Below are 11,843 nucleotides of genomic sequence, written 5' to 3'. Positions count from 1 at the left end.
AACTGAGATGGATAGTGCAGATATCCACTTCTGGAGCCCACTTGGTGTGTGCTGGGGCTGAGACTTGAGCTTCTCACGTGCTTGGGCTGTTTCTGGATTTAAACGTTAGGTTGTAACCAGTTTCTGGCGTTTAACTCCAACTTGCAACCTGTTTTTGGCATTCAACGCCAGAATGCAACATGGAACTGGCGTTAAATGCCAGTTTACATCATTTATCTTTGCGCAAAGTATGAACTATTATATATTTCTGGAAATCCCTAGATGTCTACTTTCCAACCCAATTAAGAGCGCGCCAATTGGACTCTTGTAGCTCCAAAAAATTCATTCCGAGTGCAGAGAGGTCAGAATCCAACAGCATCAGCAGTCCTTTTTTAGCCTGAATCAGGTTTTTGCTCAGCTCCCTCAATTTCAGCCAGAAAATACCTGAAATCACAGAAAAACACACAAACTCATAGTAAAGTCCAAAAATATGAATTTTGCCTAAAAAATAATAAAAACATACTAAAAACTAACTAAAACATACTAAAATCTATATGAAATTACCCCAAAAAGCGTATAAAATATCCGCTCATCACTTATACCACGAAGACTCTGATCTCATGGAATGGAAGGCTTAGTTGTCAGGCGAGGCAACCATGCGTCGTGGACTAGGAATCCAAGAGATACACGCTCAATCTTAAGTAGAACGGAAGTGGTTGTCAGGCACGCGTTCATAGGTGAGAATGATGATGAGTGTCACGGTTTATCACATTCATCAGGTTGAGGTGCGAGTGAGTATCATAGAATAAGAATAAGCTTGACTTGAATAGAAGAACAATAGTAATTACATTAATACTCGAGGAACAGCAGAGCTCCACACCTTAATCTATGGTGTGTAGAAACTCCACCATTGAAAATACATAAGTGATGATAGGGTAGGCATGGCCAAATAGCCAGCCTCCCAAAACATGAACAATGGTCCAAGATTCCAAGATGAAAATACAATAGTAAGAGGTCCTATTTATAATGAAACTAGCTACTAGGGTTTACAAAAATAGGTAAATGATGCAGAAATCCATTTCCGGGCCCACTTGGTGTGTGCTTGGGCTGAGCATTGAGCTTTTACATGTGTAGAGACTCCTCTTGGAGTTAAACACCAACTTTTATGCCAGTTTGGGCGTTTTAACTCCAACTTTTATGCTAGTTCTGGCGTTTTGACTTCAGAATAGAGCAGAAAAGGGGCGTTTGAAAGCCAGTTTGCATCGTCAAAACTCGAGCGAAGTATAGACTATTATATATTGCTGGAACGCTCTGGATGTCTACTTTCCAACGCAATTAAGATCACGCCATTTAAAGTTCTGTAGCTTCAGAAAATCCACTTAGAGTGCAGGGAGGTCAGAATCCAACCGCATCAGTAGTCCTTTGTCAGCCTCTGAATCAGATTTTTGCTCAGGTCCCTCAATTTCAGCCAGAAAATACCTGAAATCACAGAAAACACACAAACTCATAGTAAAGTCCAGAAATATGAATTTTGCATAAAAACTAATAAAAACATCCCAAAAAGTAGCTAGATCCTACTAAAAACTACCTAAAAACAATGCCACAAAGCATATAAATTATCCGCTCATCACCTAACTTCCGGAGGTAATCTCTCTCTCTCTCTCTTAACACCAATATGTTATTTTTCTTTTGTTAGATAGGATAGATTTCATGATAATAATTACTTGCATGTATGTTCTGCTTAGTTGAAGTAATGAGTTTCGTTTCAAGACACTATTTTACAATATTCCACTAAATTCAAATTAAAATTTGTGTTAAACTTGTTCGAAGAATGTAATTCGGAACATGGTTAATAGCTAAGAACACACAACCTGTGAGATTTTGAACTTAATTATATGGTTACATTATTTAACCATGATTTTCTATTCCTGTGAGTTTTCCCTCCTCTATTATTGCAATCTATGATTTGTTCCATTCTATATGTCCATTGTTTAGTGTATATTCATGCATACATATGATTGAGGCCCTCATTTATTGTTAGCTCACTTATCCCAAATAGCCTACCATTTCATCTACCTTTGTTTACCACTTTGAGCCTTTTTAACCCCCATTTGTTCTTTATTTTACCACATCACTAGCCTTAAGCGAAAAAATAATTAATTACTCCCAATTGAATTTTTGGCTATCTTAAGATAGAGATTGTGTCAATTAAGTGTGGGAAAATGTGGGAACTTTGATTGATGAGAATGAGTATTATTTTTTATTGACAAACGAATTAAATTGGGTGCTACTCATGTAAAATTATAAAAACCATATGCATTGATTTAGTATGCTTTTGTATTTTTATATATATAGGGGACAAAATCACCCCAATGTTAAGTCCAATAGAAAGATCAATGCATATGTGGTGAAATGAAAAATTAATGCATGAGTATGTGATGCAAAAGTGGGATTTTGGGTAGCTAGGCATGATTTTAGAATTATGTAGATTGTGTGTATGTGTTAGGTGAGACTTGGGTTAGTCAAAGATTCAGTTTATAGCTCACTTGGCCATACATATATCCTCACCGTTACCTTAGCCCCATTACAACCTTGAAAAGACCTTATGATGTTTGCATTTATACACTAGATATTTGTTGATTGGTTAGATGAAGAGCAAAGTCTTAGAAAGCATGACTAGAGGGGACTAGAGTGGATCAACCCTAAATGCCTGAGTGATCAGAGTGCATATACACTTCCAGTGAGGGTTCAATGCTTGATCCTATGTTCCTGGCTTTCATGAGCTATCTTCCTACAAGTTTACTTGCCTCTCATTGTGTGAGTTGAATTGGTGGAGTCTGATATTTACTTGTCTTAAAGAACTTTTCATTTTTAACCAAGTAGGTAGAAACATCTTAGCATCTAGTGCATTCATATACATAGGTTGCATTGTATGAGTCTTGCTTTCCCCCATTCATTCTTTTGATCACCTTGAGCTTAGCATGAGGACATGCTAATGTTTAAGTGTAGAGAGATTGATAAACCACTATTTTCTGGTTTATCTTGTGCTAAATTGAGTGACTTTTATCAGCTCTTTTCATACTTATTCATATAAACTGCATGGTTCTACAATTCCTTCCCAATTTTGTTCTATGATTGAAAACTTGCTTCCTAAGCCTTTAAATTGTCAATCTTTAATTCCGCTTTATACCATTCGATGCAGTGATCTATGTGTTAAGTGTTTTCAGGCTTTATAGGACAGGAATGGCTTAGAGGATGGAAAGGAAGTTTGCAAAAATGGAAGGAACACAAGAAGCTAAGGAGCTGATGATAAACCACTATTTTACGGTTTATCTTATGCTTATTTCAGTAGATTTTACCCATTATTCTCACACTTATTCATGTAAATTGCATGTTTTACATTTTTCTTCCTGATTTTGTGCTATGATTGAAAACATGCTTCTTTGGCCTTAGATTTGCTAATTTTAATCCTCTCTTATTACCATTCGATACCTTGATATGTGTGTTAAGTGTTAAAGTGGAAGGAATACAAGAAATTGAAAGAATTGCAAAGCTGTCAAGCCTGACCTCTTCGTACTAAATCAAACATAACTCGAGCTACAGAGGTCCGAATGAGGCGGTTCACATTGCGTTGGAAAGATAACATCCGGGGCATCGAAATGATATAAAATTTTCAATAGTTGCCTTTCTGTTAGGTGATGCATACACGTGCATGACACATACGCGTGGATAGTGCGGCAGACAAGCGACGCGTACGCGTGGGTGATGCGTACGTGTGGCGGAGCCACGTGCTGGATGTATCAAAAATTGTTAAGGGTAATTTCTAGGCTGTTTTTAGCCCAGTTCCATGCCCGAAAACATAGATTTGAGGCTGCAGAGTGGGTGAATCATTCATTCATTTGATTATCATTATTCACAATTTAGGTTTTAGATGTAGTTTTCTAGAGAGAGAGGGTCTCTCCTCTCTCTAGGTTTTAGGGTTTCTCTTAGTTTTAGGTTTATTTATTCTTAATTTCAAATTTCTATTATACATTAATTTAGTTTTCTTATACTCTTATTTGTTCTAATATTTTAGTTTATCTATCTTCTCTTCTTGATCTATTTATTCTACAATTTAGTTTATGAACTCCTCATGTTAGATTCATTTTCCTTTTAATGCAATTTGAAGTATTTCATGTTTATTGCTTCTTCTATTATTTGTTATCATTGATTTTGCAATTGTGGGTTTTAGGTTTTATATTCTCTTATTACTTTTCTATGCTTTTATTTTGTGCCTACCATGTGTTTGACAAAATGCTTGGAGGGATGTTAGAGTAGGATTTTATGTTCTTGGCTTGGGATGGTAACTTAGGAACTCTTGAGTTACTAATGTCCAAGTAATTGATGATTGGGAGCCATTGACTCTAGTTCTCACTAATTGAATTAGTGGAGCGTTAGGACTTATAGACTTGGATTGATATAGCTCATTTGACTTTCCTTTACTAGTTAGAGGATGATTTAATGGGATTGATCCTTGCCAATTCTCATGTTGTGGTTAGTAATAAGGATATGGATCCTTGACCGCCGAACCTTGTCAAGAGCTTTCTAGTTGTTAGTTTAATTCTTGCAATTTACTTTTCATGTAACCTATCTCAAAACCCCAAATATACAACTCATAACCAATAACAAGAACACTTCCCTGTAATTCCTTGAGAGACGACCCGAGGTTAAATACTTCAGTTATTAGTTTTATTAGGGGTTTGTACTTGTAACAAACAATTCTTTTGTAGGAAAAGATTCTAGTTGGTTTAGAAACTATACTTGCAACGAGAACTTATTGTGAAATTCTTTACCACACAAAAATTCGATCATAAAAAATAGTGCCGTTGCCAGGGAATCGCAAACGTGTGCCTTATTATTGGTTATTGTAAATATTTTCTTTTTGCTTGTTTGCTAGTTTTTGTTACTTTAGGAATTAGTTTCTTCTTTTTACTAGTTTTTTTTATTTTCTTTAGCTACTATGAACTCTCACTCCTTTGGCTATGAGTTTGGTTACAATTATGTTGCAGGAAGTGGAGATTACAATGAAAGCTTGCATCAAGATGGGACAATCAAACATGGGAGGAGCCACAAGGATTTGATCAACCCTCTTGGCAACAACCTCCACCCACTTACTATGAGCAAGAACCATTCCAAGGTACATATCAATCCAATCGATATGGTGGACCCTCTTGTAGTTACCAACAAGTCCCACCATATGCCTATGAACCCCCTACTCAACATAGTTATGAACCACCATACTCACAAGCCCCTTTCCACCATTCGCCTCTGATGAGCGGATAATTTATACGCTTTTTGGCATTATTTTTAGGTAGTTTTTAGTATGATTTAGTTACTTTTTAGTATATTTTTATTAGTTTTTAAGCAAAATTCACATTACTAGACTTTACTATGAGTTTGTGTATTTTTTTGTGATTTTTTCAAGTATTTTTTGGCTGAAATTGAGGGACCTGAGCAAAAATCTGATTCAGAGGCTAAAAAAGGACTGCTGATGTTGTTGGATTCTGACCTCCCTGCACTCAAAATGGATTTTTTGGAGCTACAGCAACCCAAATGGCGCGATCTCAATTGAGTTGAAAAGTAGATATTCTGGGCTTTCCAGCAATATATAATAGTCCATACTTTGCACGAAGATAGACAACGTAAACTGGCATTTAACGCCAGTTCCATGTTGTAGTCTGGCGTTCAGCGCGAGAAACAGGTTGCAAGTTGGAGTTCAACGCCAGAAACAGGTTACAACCTGGCGTTCGACTCCAGAAACAGCCCAAGGACGTGAGAAGCTTAAGTCTCATCCCCAGCACACACCAAGTGGGCCCCAAAAGTGGATTTCTGCACTATTCATCTTAGTTTACTCATTTTCTGTAAACCTAGGCTACTAGTTTAGTATTTAAACAACTTTTAGAGACTTATTTTGTATCTCATGACGTTTTTAGATCTGAACTTTGTACTCTTTGATGGCATGAGTCTCTGAACTTTGTACTCTTTGATGATGCAAACTGGCGTTCAAACACCAACTTCCTGCCCTATTCTGGAGTTAAACGCTAGAAACAGGATACAAGCTGCAGTTAAACGCCCAAACTGGCATAAAAACTAGCGTTTAACTCCAAGAAAATTCTCTACACATGAAAGCTTCAATGCTCAGCCCAAGCACACACCAAGTGGGCCCGAAAGTGGATTTCTGCATCATTTACTTATTTTTGTAACCCTAGTTACTAGTTGATTATAAATAGAACTTTTCTCTATTGTATTAGTCGTCTTGGTTATTCTGGTTCCCTCTCTGGGGCCGAAGCCAATGAACACCATTATCACTTATGTATTTTCAATGGTGGAGTTTCTACACACCATAGATTAAGGTGTGAAGTTTCTAAGATATTCACTCGCACTTCAACTTGATGAATGTGATGATCTGTGACACTCGTCACCATTCTCACTCATGAACGCGTGCCTGAAAACCACTTCCATTCTATCTGCAATAGCTTGAGTGTATATCTCTTGGGTCTCTAATCAACGATTCACACTGACTCCCCTCTGACAATGGGGCATCTGAATCTGAGATTAGAATCTTCGTGGTATAGGCTAGAAACATTTGGCAGAATTCCTGAGATCCAGAAAGTCTAAACCTTGTCTGTGGTATTCTGAGTAGGATCTGGGAAGGGATGACTGTGACGAGCTTCAAACTCGCGACTGTGGGGCGTAGTGACAGACGCAAAAGGATCATTGGATATTATTCTGACACGATCGAAAACTGACAGCTGATTAGCCATGCGGTATCTGTGCCTGGTATTTTTCATCCGAGACGAGAAATTCGACAGTTGATTAGCCGTACAGAAACCGTAGAGGACCATTTTCACTAAGAGGACGGGAGGTAGCCATTGACAACAGAGATCCCCAACATACAGCTTGCCATGGAAAGGAGTATGAATGATTGAATAAAGACAGTAGGAAAGCAGAAATTCAGAAGGAATAACGAATGTGATGCCATGGCATCTTATCCAGTTTCACTGACCTTTTCTTTACTATTTTAGGGTAGTTTCATGCATTTTCTTAGTAAATAAGCAAGTTTTGGATAAAAATACACTTACATCTTGATTCAAGCAAACATTGTGAACTTTACATGATTTCATGAGAATTATGCAGGAATTGAATGATAAAATGGATAATGCATGATCTCATGACTTGGAAAAGTACTTTGATGCACTTTATTTGCTTGATTTTAGGACAAAGGAAGCATGGAAGAGCCACGTTAGCAGCCATGTTAGTCTAATTAACGTGACCACTAACGTGGAATGGGAATAAGCTTGCAGCGTTAATAGAAAAAGTGATCACCAATAACGCCTTTGAAGCCATCATAGCCCACGTTAGTTGCCACGTTAATTACATTAACGTGGTAGCTAACGTGGAGGAAAAGGGAAGCTGCAACGTTAGTGGTAAAAGTGAATACCACTAACATTCCAAAAAGGGCACACTTAGCCACGTTAAGAGTCACGTTAATCCAATTAACGTGAACTCTAACGTGGGAGGAGAAAGCAATCACCAACGTTAGTGAAACTCACCTTTGTAACTAACGTTGGAGATGGCAATCACCACCACGTTAGTGGTCACGTTAATGCAATTAACGTGAGGCACTAACGTGGGAAGAAGGGGCGTTTAAAGCGTTAGTGACAAAGGTAAGTGTCACTAACGCTCTCGAAGCTTGGGCATGCCCACGTTAAGGGCCACGTTAGTTACACTAACGCGAATCACTAACGTGGGGAAAAGAAGCAAAGAGCAATGTTATTGGTAAAGGTGAATGCCAATAACGTTTGCGAAAGATTGAGAAGCAACATTATTGGTAAAGGTGAATGCCAATAACGTCTGCAAAGGAATAAGAGGCAACGTTAGTGGTCACGTTAGTGCCACTAACGTTGAAGTTAACGTGGATCATTTTGGTTCAGAGCGTTAGTGCAAAAGGTGATTGTCACTAACGTTCTCGAGCCCACATTGTCACTTAACGTTAACACCACTAACGTCCTAACTAACGTCCACCCATGCCTGACTCACACTTTTTCTGCAAACAAAGCTGAGCCTACTGAAGATTGTAACTACTTCAACTTAAGATCAAAGGCCCATATCCAAGACTTGAAGAGCTGACTAGAAGATCAAGAAGAGTAGTATATATAGGAGTAGTTTTGAACTAGAAGCAAAGCTTGGCATTTTGGAGAACTACACTCTGTATATTTACTTTTCTATAATTTCTAGTTTGCTTTAGAATGTACTCTTCTCTATCATCTTCCATTTCCAGAGCTATGAATAACTAAACCCCTTTTCATTGGGTTAGGGAGCTCTGTTGTAATTTGATGGATCAATCATAGTTTTCATTCTTCTTCTTCTTTCTTTTCTCTTGATTTGCTAGAAAGCTTTCGATCCTAAATCAATTGGTTAGTTGTCTTGGAAAAGAAACTCTCCATAATTGGATCTCCTCTGAGACTTGGAAAAGGGATGAGGAGATCATGCTAGAAATACTTTCTCATGTTGGACCAAATTAGGGTTTGGACGGATATAGTGACATAGAATCCTCCCAACACCTTGATTTGGAAATACATGAGGTATAATCAGTAACCATACTTCATCTCTTTCCATGAGCAATTAAATCAAGGAATTGGGCAATTGTTCAAGCTTAGAGAGATTGGGTTGCCAAGGAATTAGGATCCAATCACTTAAGATTTCCAAGGAGATCAATGAATGCATTGATTGAGGAAGAGATGAGAATGAACTAGATCCGGAGAATGCAACATCTCCTAAGCCCAATGAATCCCCCATTTCTGATCTTACCCATTCTCTTTACTTTCTGCCATTTATTTTCATGTTCATCTCCCCAAATCCCCATTTAAGATTCTGCAATTTACTTTCCCGCCATTTAATTTTCAGCAATTCTCAACTCAATTTTTGCTTAGCTCAACTAGAACATTCCTCCAATTAAAGTTGCTTGACCAATCAATCCCTGTGGGATTCGACCTCACTCTATTGTGAGTTTTTACTTGACGACAGTTCGGTATACTTGCCGAAGGGAAATTTGTTGAGAGACAAGTTCCCGTGCATTAAGTTTATGGCACAGTTACCGGGGATTGATTTTGTATCGATAATGATTAAGTTGGAAGATAACTAGATTGAGCATTTTTCTTTTGCTTGTTTATTTTATCTAGTCATTTACCTTCAGTTTCAGTTATTTTCTTCCTTTCTCCCCTCTCCCCTCTTTGTTTTTTTTCTTTGTTGTTATCTACAATTTCGTTCAGTAATCCACTAACTGTTTGATAAATTGCACCACTCACACTAACAGCCACTCTAACAAGAATAATTTCTTCAGTTTCTTTCTTGCTGGGTGCTTTGCTAGTTGTATGACAGGGAGAAGAAGCGGAGCTTCAACCCCTTTTGATTCTGAACCTGAGAGGACCTTCCTTAGAAAAAGGAGGGAACCAAGAGGGAAAAGAGTTGTTGGTGCTGAGAAAGAGGAGGAGTACTTTGAAACAAACATGGAGGAGAACCTAGAAAACAACCATGAAGGAGAAGCTCACAACCATGCCAGAGAAGGCCCTGAGAATCATGCTGGGCCAGAAAGAAGGGTTCTAGGCTCATACATCAATCTAAACCCAGGAAACTGCGGAAGTAGTATCCAAAAGTCAACCATACATGCCAATAACTTTGAATTAAAATCCCAGCTCATCACCCTTGTTCAGAACAACTGTTCATTCGAAGGAAGTGCCCAAGAAGACCCCAATCAACATCTAATCACCTTCCTAAGAATATGTGACACTGTGAAGTCTAATGGTGTTCATCTTGATGTCTATAGACTGCTTTTGTTCCCCTTTTCACTCAGGGACAAAGCATCTAAATGGCTGGAATCTTTCCCAAAGGAGAGTTTAACAAATTGGGAAGATGTGGTGAACAAATTCTTGGTGAAAATCTACCCTCCTCAAAGAATCAACAGGTTGAGAACTGAGATACAAATCTTCAGGCAACAAGATGGTGAAACTCTCTATGAGGCATAGGAGAGGTTTAAGGACTTAACAAGAAGGTGCCCACCAGACATGTTCAACGAATGGGTTCAACTGCACATCTTCTACGAAGGTCTTTCTTACGAATCAATGAAGGCCGTAGACCATTCATTAGGGGGGTCTTTAAACAAGAAGAAAACCATTTAAGAAGCCATAGATGTTATTGAGACTGTAGCTGAGAATGACTACTTCTATGCTTCTGAAATGAGCAACACTCGAGGAGTGATGGAGCTGAACCATATGGATGCACTGCTGGCTCAAAATAAGATGATCACCAAGCAGTTAGCCGATCTTACCAAGAAGATGGAAGAGAACCAAGTTGCAGCAATCACCACTTCATCACCAGCTCAAGAAGGAGTGAATACAGGAGAAGAAGGTGACTGGGAACAAGCCAACTATGTTGGGGACTCACCCAGGCAGACCCGTGATTCATACTCCAAAACTTATAATTCTGGTTGAAGGAACCACCCTAATTTTGGGTGGGGAAATCAACAAGACCAAGGCCAAGACCAGAGACACCACAACCACAATCCCAACAATAATGCAACTCACCAACATCCCTCACAGAAATCATATCAACACCCACATAACCACCCTTCTTAACATCCATATCAAAACCAACATGACCACTCTCAACCTCCTAACCTCAACCCACCAACACTAACCGAAGATAGACTCTCCAAAATTGATACTCTAATTGAAGGTATATATAAGGAAGTCCAAGACAACAGAGTATTCAAGGATGAACTGTGAGCCAATATCAAAAACCAGGGAGACACCATCAAAAGGCTGGAATTCTAAGTGGGATATCTATCTCAACAGTTTCCCAAGCCTACTGATAGTTTCCCAAGTGACACAGAAAAGAACCCAAGAGGATAAACAAAGAAAGTAAGATGGGAAGAATGCAAGATGATCACTATAACTGATGAGACGAGTGTGGAAGAAGTAAACACACAAACAGAACACTTTCAAGACAATCCAAAGGAAAAGCATGAAGAGAGAAATCAAGTACCCAATCCCACACACAGGAAGGAGCTAAAAAAAGAGGAGATTCTGAACCCATATGCACCTTTTCCCCAAAGGCTCAAGGGTGGTGTAGCAAGGAGAGTGTATTCAAGGTTCCTTAACATATTTGCATCTCTTCATGTAAACATACCGTTCATTAAGGCTCTCCAGCAGATGCCCTCATACATCAAGTACATAAAGGAGCTGCTGACCAAAAAGAGTTCACTGAAGGGTGGGCAAACAATAGTGATGAATAAGGAGTGCAATGCTCTCATTCAAACAGAGCCACACCTACAAAAAGGAAGGACCCAGGGAGTTTTCACATCCCCTGTGCTATAGGAGAAACAATGATTGATAAAGGACTTTGTGACCTGGGAGCAAGCATCAACTTAATTCCTCTATCCCTCGTGAAAAAGCTAACGCCCACAGACGTAATCATCAAATTGGCTGACAAAACTCAAAAACATGCAATAGGAGTGGTTGAAAACGTGTTAGTGAAGGTTGGGAACTACTTCCTTCTCACAGACTTTGTTATCTTGGAGATGGAAGAGAATCACATCCACCCCATCATCCTGGGGAGACCATTCTTAGCCACAGGCAGGGCACTTATAGATGTGGAGCGAGGAGAGCTAATATTGAGGATACATGACGAACAACTCACTTTCAATGTCTTCAAACCCTCACAAGAAGCAGATCAAGAAAATAAAGAATCGAAGAAAGAGCACAATTAGGCACTGATGGAAGATACAAGCACAGAAGAACAAACAATACACCTAAGAATCCCTCTGG

The 11,843-nt window shown here is 38.8% G+C and overlaps 1 non-coding gene across 1 annotated transcript; it reads right to left on the bottom strand.

Moving 5' to 3' along the window:
- Positions 1 to 9,980: 9,980 nt before the first annotated feature.
- Positions 9,981 to 10,084, bottom strand: LOC127740732 (small nucleolar RNA R71). The gene has a single exon (XR_008001591.1). It is a non-coding gene; the product is annotated as a small nucleolar RNA R71 (small nucleolar RNA).
- Positions 10,085 to 11,843: the final 1,759 nt, after the last annotated feature.

Source organism: Arachis duranensis, chromosome 7 (assembly GCF_000817695.3).
Source record: "Arachis duranensis cultivar V14167 chromosome 7, aradu.V14167.gnm2.J7QH, whole genome shotgun sequence".
Taxonomy (NCBI): domain Eukaryota; kingdom Viridiplantae; phylum Streptophyta; class Magnoliopsida; order Fabales; family Fabaceae; genus Arachis; species Arachis duranensis.
The sequence above is the reverse complement of the archived record's forward strand: the minus strand, read 5'-3'. Positions and strand labels throughout refer to the sequence as shown.